Below are 11,287 nucleotides of genomic sequence, written 5' to 3' on the forward strand. Positions count from 1 at the left end.
CTATGATTGCATTTTCTTTTCTCTCTCTTTTCAAGCAGATGATGGGAGTCCAAGTATTAAGGTGACATGTGTTGCCCGTGCCCCCCTCCCCCCTGTGTTCTTATTCATTTACCTCTGATGTAGTTCCAGCGTATTGTGGGGTTACCAATGTTAAGGTCGGGTACGTTGCCCTCTCCCAGCCTCCCCCCTCGGGTCAGAGCCTCAAGTGCGCCCATCCCCCAGTCGGTGCGCACCCACCCCGTTCCTAATGGAGGTGTATGCCCATCCCCTCCCCCCACCCGCCCGACACCCACCCGATGAAGGTGATTCCTCTGTGTCCACTTAGGTGTCCATCGGTTCGTACCCATTTGCTGGTGAGCGCGAGCACGTGGTGCTCGTGTGTCCATTCTTGGGCTACCTGGCTTACTGGAACGGGTTCCAGCTCTGGCCAGGAGAACCACGAGAGGTGCCCTCTCACCGCTGCTCCTCCTAGCTGAATAGCACTCCGTGGTGTCCACGCGCCACATTTCATTTACGCACTCGTGGGTCGATGGGCACTCGGGTCGCTTCCAGGTCTTTGCGATTGTGACTTGTGCCCTGACTCTAACCCTAACCCTTACCCAGCCCGTCTCCTCCTCGGCCCCTGCCTGACTGACTCCTTCCCGCCCGGCCTGTCACCTGTCACCGTCCTCTGCCCCTGCCTGACACGCTCCTCCCCGCCCGGGCCGTCACCGTCCTCGGCCCCTGCCTGACGGGGCTCCTCCGTCGCCTGGGCCTTCCAAGGGCTTGGTGTGGACGCTGGTTCCAGGACGCCCTCCCAGGAACCCGGTAGCAGGGCGGCCGCAGCGTCTCGCGCCACCCAACCGTCCGCCGGCCGGCGGCCGGCGCTAAGTGGCCTGCGGGGGACGTGCCCCCACTGTGGGGCGGGCGCCCAACCTGGTGTCTTCTCTGAGGCCCCGTGGCTGCTTTTCCCCCCCGCAAGGGGAGAGCCGCGGAGGTGGGGACCGCCTCCTCGTGGGGACGTACACCCAGCTCTCCACGTCGGATTCCGGGGCTCTCTGTCCTGCCAGAAGGCCCAGCTGGCCTGCGGGTCCTTAGAGTGGCAAAAACATCCGAAAACTGAGATTGAGGGTCCGGTGGTTGTCTGCACTTTTGTGCTGGGCACCCCAGGGAGGCCCGGGGGCTGGCTGGACAACGCGGTCTGCTGGGCAGGGGGGGGGGTTTGGAGGAGCAACTGATGCCCTTTGCACTTTGGGTAGCAAGTGTCTGAGGTGTCTCTGAGCCCTGCGCCATGTCGGGGGGTGGGGTGGGGGGGTGGGAGGTCGGGGGGTGTGGAGGAGCAGGAGGAGGAAGAGGAGGAGGTGGGAAGGGCCGTGGCCTGCAGTCGTGTTCCCGGGGTGGCTTCTTCCACAGGCTGCTTGGCCTGGGCTCCCTGCACCTGGGCCTTTGGAGGACTGGCCCTGTGCTTGCCAACGCTTCCCCTGCAGGGACCCAGAGCTGGGAGGTTGCATCTCTCAGCCCTGGGTCGGGCAGAGCCCCAGCGGGCCATGCCCACAACCTCTCTCAGCACGGGTCCCCCAGAAGGCTCCTTTGGGACCAGGATTCTCTTGCGGGTGACTCTTTAAGGTCTGGCCCCTGGATGGAGGGGCACCAGGAGTAGAGGAGCAGGAAGGGGAAGGGGGTGGCCATGCGAGGGGACACTTTCAGGCCAAGTCCCAGCTTCAGCCTGATCCTCCTGGGAACCCCGGGGTGTACGTCACACCTCCTGGTTGTCCCGCTCTGAGACAAGGGCTCTGAGACAAGGAGCCGGGCTTCGCATTCCCCCAGCAGCCAGTCGTGGGCTGAGGACACCTGGGGCGTTGGGAACTCCCTGGCTTCTCCTTGGCTTAACATCTGGAGCTGCTTGTGAATCGTGCCGCCACACACACCCGAGTGCAGGTGTCTTCTGCACAGACTGCGGGCCTCGCTCTTCTGAATGCCGCTAGCTCGCCACCCACCCACGGGTGAACCTGGTCAGGGTACTTTCTCTCGGGGGCAGACTCTCATCCTGGCGGGCTACCGGTGTTTCTGTTTGCTCGTTTCTTTCTTCCATTTCGGGAAAGGCTTCCTTACTGGGTGTGGAAATCTCCTATGCCTTTCCTCGCCTATTCTGTCAGCTTTAAAATTCTCTTTCAGTTGCCACCCTCACAGATGGATTAGGAAACTCTTTCCGGTGCACTCATTAGTGAAATGACCTCAATGAAGCTGGAATCCAATATCTAATCGCCGATTTTTAGCGAGTCCACACGCCAGGGTGGTCGGGGTCTAATGCAGCCCCGGCCAGGCCCAGGCCCCTTGGACTGGGCCACAGGAGGACCCAGAGGAGGTTCCCGGCCCCCACGGTCGCGTTGCCGGCAGTTCTCCAAGGGCTTGGGCGTTTTCCAGAGGTAGGAGATGGAGGGGACTGATTTCTTCAGCGCCCCACAAACCACGCCACCCCACCCATGGGACACATCCCTAGAGAGAGAGAGAGACGCCCCATACACTCGCTCCCCTCCCCCATGCGCTGTGCCCCAGCCCGGGCCCGGGGGAATAGGCGGCAGCCCACCCACAGGGTGGGGGGCGCAGCTGAAAGGGGTTGTGGGGATGGCGGGCCCTGCCAGGGGTCAAAGGGCGGGCGACCCGCGCGTGCGCAATCGGCGGCGGCGGCGGCGGCGGCGGCGGCGGCGGCGGCGACGGCCACGAGCTGGGGGTGGGCCAGGCGAGGAGAGGAAGGGGGCTGGAAGGTCTCCACCTTGGCGAGTCCAGCCGTGGAGGCGCATCTTGTGTGAGTGTGAGTGAGTGAGTGTGAGTGTGTGTGTGTGTGTGTGTGTATAGAGAGACAGCCCCCCACCCCGGCCCGCCGCTCCCTGCCCGCCCCGCCCCGCCTGTCACCCCCGTCCCTCGGAGCCCGCCGGACCCGGCCGGTGAACTCAACAGGCCCGGCCCGGTGCGGGTCAGCGCCGGCGCGGGGCCTGGGGCGGGGGGAGGAGGCGGCGGGGAAGCGCAGAGAGGCTCGGCTTCTTGAGCGGGGCAGGGGCGCCCTCCGCCGTCTAGGGCCACACCACCCTGAACGCGCCCGATCTCGTCTGGTCTCGGAAGCTAAGCAGGGTCGGGCCTGGTTAGTACTTGGATGGGAGACCGCCTGGGAATACCGGGTGCCGTAGGCTTCTTCTTTTTTTTTTTTTTGTTTTGCCTCTTGTTCTGTCCCCTTTCTGGGAGCGAGTCGGCGGCCCGGGGTGGGGGTCACCCCCACCCTCAGCGCCCGCCGCGGTGCCTGGCGCCCCAGCCCGCACCGTGGGGCCTCCTCTTGTCCCAAGCCGCGACACCGCCGTCACGCGGCAGCATGCGTGGCTTCTGGACTGTCAGGTCTCAGACCAAAGGTCTGCTCTGTGGGAACCGACACGCTGGAGGAAACCTTGAGAGTCTGAGAGGGGAGGGAGTTCCAGAAGAAGGCCAGGATGTCATTTTGAGGGAGTATGTGACCAGAACTCGTCCCGTTGCTTTTGGGGTTCTATGGGCTACACGTAGGAATCTTTGGTGGTGGCACCTGATGTTGGGGGATCCGGAGTCACACCCAGACCTGCTCCACAGGCCTCCTTTTACTTTTCTCTTCGGATTCATTATGTTTAAAAAGTGTCTCTTATCTCTATGATTGCATTTTCTTTTCTCTCTCTTTTCAAGCAGATGATGGGAGTCCAAGTATTAAGGTGACATGTGTTGCCCGTGCCCCCCTCCCCCCTGTGTTCTTATTCATTTACCTCTGATGTTGTTCCAGCGTATTGTGGGGTTACCAATGTTAAGGTCGGGTACGTTGCCCTCTCCCAGCCTCCCCCCTCGGGTCAGAGCCTCAAGTGCGCCCATCCCCCAGTCGGTGCGCACCCACCCCGTTCCTAATGGAGGTGTATGCCCATCCCCTCCCCCCACCCGCCCGACACCCACCCGATGAAGGTGATTCCTCTGTGTCCACTTAGGTGTCCATCGGTTCGTACCCATTTGCTGGTGAGCGCGAGCACGTGGTGCTCGTGTGTCCATTCTTGGGCTACCTGGCTTACTGGAACGGGTTCCAGCTCTGGCCAGGAGAACCACGAGAGGTGCCCTCTCACCGCTGCTCCTCCTAGCTGAATAGCACTCCGTGGTGTCCACGCGCCACATTTCATTTACGCACTCGTGGGTCGATGGGCACTCGGGTCGCTTCCAGGTCTTTGCGATTGTGACTTGTGCCCTGACTCTAACCCTAACCCTTACCCAGCCCGTCTCCTCCTCGGCCCCTGCCTGACTGACTCCTTCCCGCCCGGCCTGTCACCTGTCACCGTCCTCTGCCCCTGCCTGACACGCTCCTCCCCGCCCGGGGCCGTCACCGTCCTCGGCCCCTGCCTGACGGGGCTCCTCCGTCGCCTGGGCCTTCCAAGGGCTTGGTGTGGACGCTGGTTCCAGGACGCCCTCCCAGGAACCCGGTAGCAGGGCGGCCGCAGCGTCTCGCGCCACCCAACCGTCCGCCGGCCGGCGGCCGGCGCTAAGTGGCCTGCGGGGGACGTGCCCCCACTGTGGGGCGGGCGCCCAACCTGGTGTCTTCTCTGAGGCCCCGTGGCTGCTTTTCCCCCCCGCAAGGGGAGAGCCGCGGAGGTGGGGACCGCCTCCTCGTGGGGACGTACACCCAGCTCTCCACGTCGGATTCCGGGGCTCTCTGTCCTGCCAGAAGGCCCAGCTGGCCTGCGGGTCCTTAGAGTGGCAAAAACATCCGAAAACTGAGATTGAGGGTCCGGTGGTTGTCTGCACTTTTGTGCTGGGCACCCCAGGGAGGCCCGGGGGCTGGCTGGACAACGCGGTCTGCTGGGCAGGGGGGGGGGTTTGGAGGAGCAACTGATGCCCTTTGCACTTTGGGTAGCAAGTGTCTGAGGTGTCTCTGAGCCCTGCGCCATGTCGGGGGGTGGGGTGGGGCGGTGGGAGGTCGGGGGGTGTGGAGGAGCAGGAGGAGGAGGAGGAGGAGGTGGGAAGGGCCGTGGCCTGCAGTCGTGTTCCCGGGGTGGCTTCTTCCACAGGCTGCTTGGCCTGGGCTCCCTGCACCTGGGCCTTTGGAGGACTGGCCCTGTGCTTGCCAACGCTTCCCCTGCAGGGACCCAGAGCTGGGAGGTTGCATCTCTCAGCCCTGGGTCGGGCAGAGCCCCAGCGGGCCATGCCCACAACCTCTCTCAGCACGGGTCCCCCAGAAGGCTCCTTTGGGACCAGGATTCTCTTGCGGGTGACTCTTTAAGGTCTGGCCCCTGGATGGAGGGGCACCAGGAGTAGAGGAGCAGGAAGGGGAAGGGGGTGGCCATGCGAGGGGACACTTTCAGGCCAAGTCCCAGCTTCAGCCTGATCCTCCTGGGAACCCCGGGGTGTACGTCACACCTCCTGGTTGTCCCGCTCTGAGACAAGGGCTCTGAGACAAGGAGCCGGGCTTCGCATTCCCCCAGCAGCCAGTCGTGGGCTGAGGACACCTGGGGCGTTGGGAACTCCCTGGCTTCTCCTTGGCTTAACATCTGGAGCTGCTTGTGAATCGTGCCGCCACACACACCCGAGTGCAGGTGTCTTCTGCACAGACTGCGGGCCTCGCTCTTCTGAATGCCGCTAGCTCGCCACCCACCCACGGGTGAACCTGGTCAGGGTACTTTCTCTCGGGGGCAGACTCTCATCCTGGCGGGCTACCGGTGTTTCTGTTTGCTCGTTTCTTTCTTCCATTTCGGGAAAGGCTTCCTTACTGGGTGTGGAAATCTCCTATGCCTTTCCTCGCCTATTCTGTCAGCTTTAAAATTCTCTTTCAGTTGCCACCCTCACAGATGGATTAGGAAACTCTTTCCGGTGCACTCATTAGTGAAATGACCTCAATGAAGCTGGAATCCAATATCTAATCGCCGATTTTTAGCGAGTCCACACGCCAGGGTGGTCGGGGTCTAATGCAGCCCCGGCCAGGCCCAGGCCCCTTGGACTGGGCCACAGGAGGACCCAGAGGAGGTTCCCGGCCCCCACGGTCGCGTTGCCGGCAGTTCTCCAAGGGCTTGGGCGTTTTCCAGAGGTAGGAGATGGAGGGGACTGATTTCTTCAGCGCCCCACAAACCACGCCACCCCACCCATGGGACACATCCCTAGAGAGAGAGAGAGACGCCCCATACACTCGCTCCCCTCCCCCATGCGCTGTGCCCCAGCCCGGCCCGGGGGAATAGGCGGCAGCCCACCCACAGGGTGGGGGGCGCAGCTGAAAGGGGTTGTGGGGATGGCGGGCCCTGCCAGGGGTCAAAGGGCGGGCGACCCGCGCGTGCGCAATCGGCGGCGGCGGCGGCGGCGGCGGCGGCGGCGGCGGCGGCGGCCACGAGCTGGGGGTGGGCCAGGCGAGGAGAGGAAGGGGGCTGGAAGGTCTCCACCTTGGCGAGTCCAGCCGTGGAGGCGCATCTTGTGTGAGTGTGAGTGTGTGTGTGTGTGTGTGTGTGTGTGTGTGTATAGAGAGACAGCCCCCCACCCCGGCCCGCCGCTCCCTGCCCGCCCCGCCCCGCCTGTCACCCCCGTCCCTCGGAGCCCGCCGGACCCGGCCGGTGAACTCAACAGGCCCGGCCCGGTGCGGGTCAGCGCCGGCGCGGGGCCTGGGGCGGGGGGAGGAGGCGGCGGGGAAGCGCAGAGAGGCTCGGCTTCTTGAGCGGGGCAGGGGCGCCCTCCGCCGTCTAGGGCCACACCACCCTGAACGCGCCCGATCTCGTCTGGTCTCGGAAGCTAAGCAGGGTCGGGCCTGGTTAGTACTTGGATGGGAGACCGCCTGGGAATACCGGGTGCCGTAGGCTTCTTCTTTTTTTTTTTTTTGTTTTGCCTCTTGTTCTGTCCCCTTTCTGGGAGCGAGTCGGCGGCCCGGGGTGGGGGTCACCCCCACCCTCAGCGCCCGCCGCGGTGCCTGGCGCCCCAGCCCGCACCGTGGGGCCTCCTCTTGTCCCAAGCCGCGACACCGCCGTCACGCGGCAGCATGCGTGGCTTCTGGACTGTCAGGTCTCAGACCAAAGGTCTGCTCTGTGGGAACCGACACGCTGGAGGAAACCTTGAGAGTCTGAGAGGGGAGGGAGTTCCAGAAGAAGGCCAGGATGTCATTTTGAGGGAGTATGTGACCAGAACTCGTCCCGTTGCTTTTGGGGTTCTATGGGCTACACGTAGGAATCTTTGGTGGTGGCACCTGATGTTGGGGGATCCGGAGTCACACCCAGACCTGCTCCACAGGCCTCCTTTTACTTTTCTCTTCGGATTCATTATGTTTAAAAAGTGTCTCTTATCTCTATGATTGCATTTTCTTTTCTCTCTCTTTTCAAGCAGATGATGGGAGTCCAAGTATTAAGGTGACATGTGTTGCCCGTGCCCCCCTCCCCCCTGTGTTCTTATTCATTTACCTCTGATGTTGTTCCAGCGTATTGTGGGGGTACCAATGTTAAGGTCGGGTACGTTGCCCTCTCCCAGCCTCCCCCCTCGGGTCAGAGCCTCAAGTGCGCCCATCCCCCAGTCGGTGCGCACCCACCCCGTTCCTAATGGAGGTGTATGCCCATCCCCTCCCCCCACCCGCCCGACACCCACCCGATGAAGGTGATTCCTCTGTGTCCACTTAGGTGTCCATCGGTTCGTACCCATTTGCTGATGAGCGCGAGCACGTGGTGCTCGTGTGTCCATTCTTGGGCTACCTGGCTTACTGGAACGGGTTCCAGCTCTGGCCAGGAGAACCACGAGAGGTGCCCTCTCACCGCTGCTCCTCCTAGCTGAATAGCACTCCGTGGTGTCCACGCGCCACATTTCATTTACGCACTCGTGGGTCGATGGGCACTCGGGTCGCTTCCAGGTCTTTGCGATTGTGACTTGTGCCCTGACTCTAACCCTAACCCTTACCCAGCCCGTCTCCTCCTCGGCCCCTGCCTGACTGACTCCTTCCCGCCCGGCCTGTCACCTGTCACCGTCCTCTGCCCCTGCCTGACACGCTCCTCCCCGCCCGGGGCCGTCACCGTCCTCGGCCCCTGCCTGACGGGGCTCCTCCGTCGCCTGGGCCTTCCAAGGGCTTGGTGTGGACGCTGGTTCCAGGACGCCCTCCCAGGAACCCGGTAGCAGGGCGGCCGCTGCGTCTCGCGCCACCCAACCGTCCGCCGGCCGGCGGCCGGCGCTAAGTGGCCTGCGGGGGACGTGCCCCCACTGTGGGGCGGGCGCCCAGCCTGGTGTCTTCTCTGAGGCCCCGTGGCTGCTTTTCCCCCCCGCAAGGGGAGAGCCGCGGAGGTGGGGACCGCCTCCTCGTGGGGACGTACACCCAGCTCTCCACGTCGGATTCCGGGGCTCTCTGTCCTGCCAGAAGGCCCAGCTGGCCTGCGGGTCCTTAGAGTGGCAAAAACATCCGAAAACTGAGATTGAGGGTCCGGTGGTTGTCTGCACTTTTGTGCTGGGCACCCCAGGGAGGCCCGGGGGCTGGCTGGACAACGCGGTCTGCTGGGCAGGGGGGGGGTTTGGAGGAGCAACTGATGCCCTTTGCACTTTGGGTAGCAAGTGTCTGAGGTGTCTCTGAGCCCTGCGCCATGTCGGGGGGTGGGGTGGGGGGGTGGGAGGTCGGGGGGGGGTGGAGGAGCAGGAGGAGGAGGAGGAGGAGGTGGGAAGGGCCGTGGCCTGCAGTCGTGTTCCCGGGGTGGCTTCTTCCACAGGCTGCTTGGCCTGGGCTCCCTGCACCTGGGCCTTTGGAGGACTGGCCCTGTGCTTGCCAACGCTTCCCCTGCTGGGACCCAGAGCTGGGAGGTTGCATCTCTCAGCCCTGGGTCGGGCAGAGCCCCAGCGGGCCATGCCCACAACCTCTCTCAGCACGGGTCCCCCAGAAGGCTCCTTTGGGACCAGGATTCTCTTGCGGGTGACTCTTTAAGGTCTGGCCCCTGGATGGAGGGGCACCAGGAGTAGAGGAGCAGGAAGGGGAAGGGGGTGGCCATGCGAGGGGACACTTTCAGGCCAAGTCCCAGCTTCAGCCTGATCCTCCTGGGAACCCCGGTGTGTACGTCACACCTCCTGGTTGTCCCGCTCTGAGACAAGGGCTCTGAGACAAGGAGCCGGGCTTCGCATTCCCCCAGCAGCCAGTCGTGGGCTGAGGACACCTGGGGCGTTGGGAACTCCCTGGCTTCTCCTTGGCTTAACATCTGGAGCTGCTTGTGAATCGTGCCGCCACACACACCCGAGTGCAGGTGTCTTCTGCACAGACTGCGGGCCTCGCTCTTCTGAATGCCGCTAGCTCGCCACCCACCCACGGGTGAACCTGGTCAGGGTACTTTCTCTCGGGGGCAGACTCTCATCCTGGCGGGCTACCGGTGTTTCTGTTTGCTCGTTTCTTTCTTCCATTTCGGGAAAGGCTTCCTTACTGGGTGTGGAAATCTCCTATGCCTTTCCTCGCCTATTCTGTCAGCTTTAAAATTCTCTTTCAGTTGCCACCCTCACAGATGGATTAGGAAACTCTTTCCGGTGCACTCATTAGTGAAATGACCTCAATGAAGCTGGAATCCAATATCTAATCGCCGATTTTTAGCGAGTCCACACGCCAGGGTGGTCGGGGTCCAATGCAGCCCCGGCCAGGCCCAGGCCCCTTGGACTGGGCCACAGGAGGACACAGAGGAGGGTCCCGGCCCCCACGGTCGCGTTGCCGGCAGTTCTCCAAGGGCTTGGGCGTTTTCCAGAGGTAGGAGATGGAGGGGACTGATTTCTTCAGCGCCCCACAAACCACGCCACCCCACCCATGGGACACATCCCTAGAGAGAGAGACGCCCCATACACTCGCTCCCCTCCCCCATGCGCTGTGCCCCAGCCCGGGCCCGGGGGAATAGGCGGCAGCCCACCCACAGGGTGGGGGGCACAGCTGAAAGGGGTTGTCAGGGATGGCGGCCCCTGCCTGGGGTCAAAGGGCGGGCGACCCGCGCGTGCGCAATCGGCGGCGGCGGCGGCGGCGGCGGCGGCGGCGGCGGCCACGAGCTGGGGGTGGGCCAGGCGAGGAGAGGAAGGGGGCTGGAAGGTCTCCACCTTGGCGAGTCCAGCCGTGGAGGCGCATCTTGTGTGAGTGTGAGTGAGTGAGTGTGAGTGTGTGTGTGTGTGTGTGTGTGTGTGTATAGAGAGACAGCCCCCCACCCCGGCCCGCCGCTCCCTGCCCGCCCCGCCCCGCCTGTCACCCCCGTCCCTCGGAGCCCGCCGGACCCGGCCGGTGAACTCAACAGGCCCGGCCCGGTGCGGGTCAGCGCCGGCGCGGGGCCTGGGGCGGGGGGAGGAGGCGGCGGGGAAGCGCAGAGAGGCTCGGCTTCTTGAGCGGGGCAGGGGCGCCCTCCGCCGTCTAGGGCCACACCACCCTGAACGCGCCCGATCTCGTCTGGTCTCGGAAGCTAAGCAGGGTCGGGCCTGGTTAGTACTTGGATGGGAGACCGCCTGGGAATACCGGGTGCCGTAGGCTTCTTCTTTTTTTTTTTTTTGTTTTGCCTCTTGTTCTGTCCCCTTTCTGGGAGCGAGTCGGCGGCCCGGGGTGGGGGTCACCCCCACCCTCAGCGCCCGCCGCGGTGCCTGGCGCCCCAGCCCGCACCGTGGGGCCTCCTCTTGTCCCAAGCCGCGACACCGCCGTCACGCGGCAGCATGCGTGGCTTCTGGACTGTCAGGTCTCAGACCAAAGGTCTGCTCTGTGGGAACCGACACGCTGGAGGAAACCTTGAGAGTCTGAGAGGGGAGGGAGTTCCAGAAGAAGGCCAGGATGTCATTTTGAGGGAGTATGTGACCAGAACTCGTCCCGTTGCTTTTGGGGTTCTATGGGCTACACGTAGGAATCTTTGGTGGTGGCACCTGATGTTGGGGGATCCGGAGTCACACCCAGACCTGCTCCACAGGCCTCCTTTTACTTTTCTCTTCGGATTCATTATGTTTAAAAAGTGTCTCTTATCTCTATGATTGCATTTTCTTTTCTCTCTCTTTTCAAGCAGATGATGGGAGTCCAAGTATTAAGGTGACATGTGTTGCCCGTGCCCCCCTCCCCCCTGTGTTCTTATTCATTTACCTCTGATGTTGTTCCAGCGTATTGTGGGGGTACCAATGTTAAGGTCGGGTACGTTGCCCTCTCCCAGCCTCCCCCCTCGGGTCAGAGCCTCAAGTGCGCCCATCCCCCAGTCGGTGCGCACCCACCCCGTTCCTAATGGAGGTGTATGCCCATCCCCTCCCCCCACCCGCCCGACACCCACCCGATGAAGGTGATTCCTCTGTGTCCACTTAGGTGTCCATCGGTTCGTACCCATTTGCTGAT

General features: G+C 63.3%; 3 non-coding genes across 3 annotated transcripts; all 3 read left to right on the forward strand.

The window, feature by feature from the left end:
• Positions 1-3,048: 3,048 nt before the first annotated feature.
• LOC142869115 (5S ribosomal RNA) lies at positions 3,049-3,167 on the forward strand. The gene has a single exon (XR_012917895.1). It is a non-coding gene; the product is annotated as a 5S ribosomal RNA (ribosomal RNA).
• Positions 3,168-6,690: 3,523 nt separating this feature from the next.
• Positions 6,691-6,809, forward strand: LOC142869116 (5S ribosomal RNA). The gene has a single exon (XR_012917896.1). It is a non-coding gene; the product is annotated as a 5S ribosomal RNA (ribosomal RNA).
• Positions 6,810-10,334: 3,525 nt separating this feature from the next.
• LOC142869117 (5S ribosomal RNA) lies at positions 10,335-10,453 on the forward strand. Its single transcript, XR_012917897.1, has one exon. It is a non-coding gene; the product is annotated as a 5S ribosomal RNA (ribosomal RNA).
• The last annotated feature ends 834 nt before the right edge of the window (positions 10,454-11,287 follow it).

This window comes from Microcebus murinus, unplaced genomic scaffold (assembly GCF_040939455.1).
Source record: "Microcebus murinus isolate Inina unplaced genomic scaffold, M.murinus_Inina_mat1.0 scaf057_hap2_Mmur4.0, whole genome shotgun sequence".
In the NCBI taxonomy this organism is placed as follows: Eukaryota; Metazoa; Chordata; class Mammalia; order Primates; family Cheirogaleidae; genus Microcebus; species Microcebus murinus.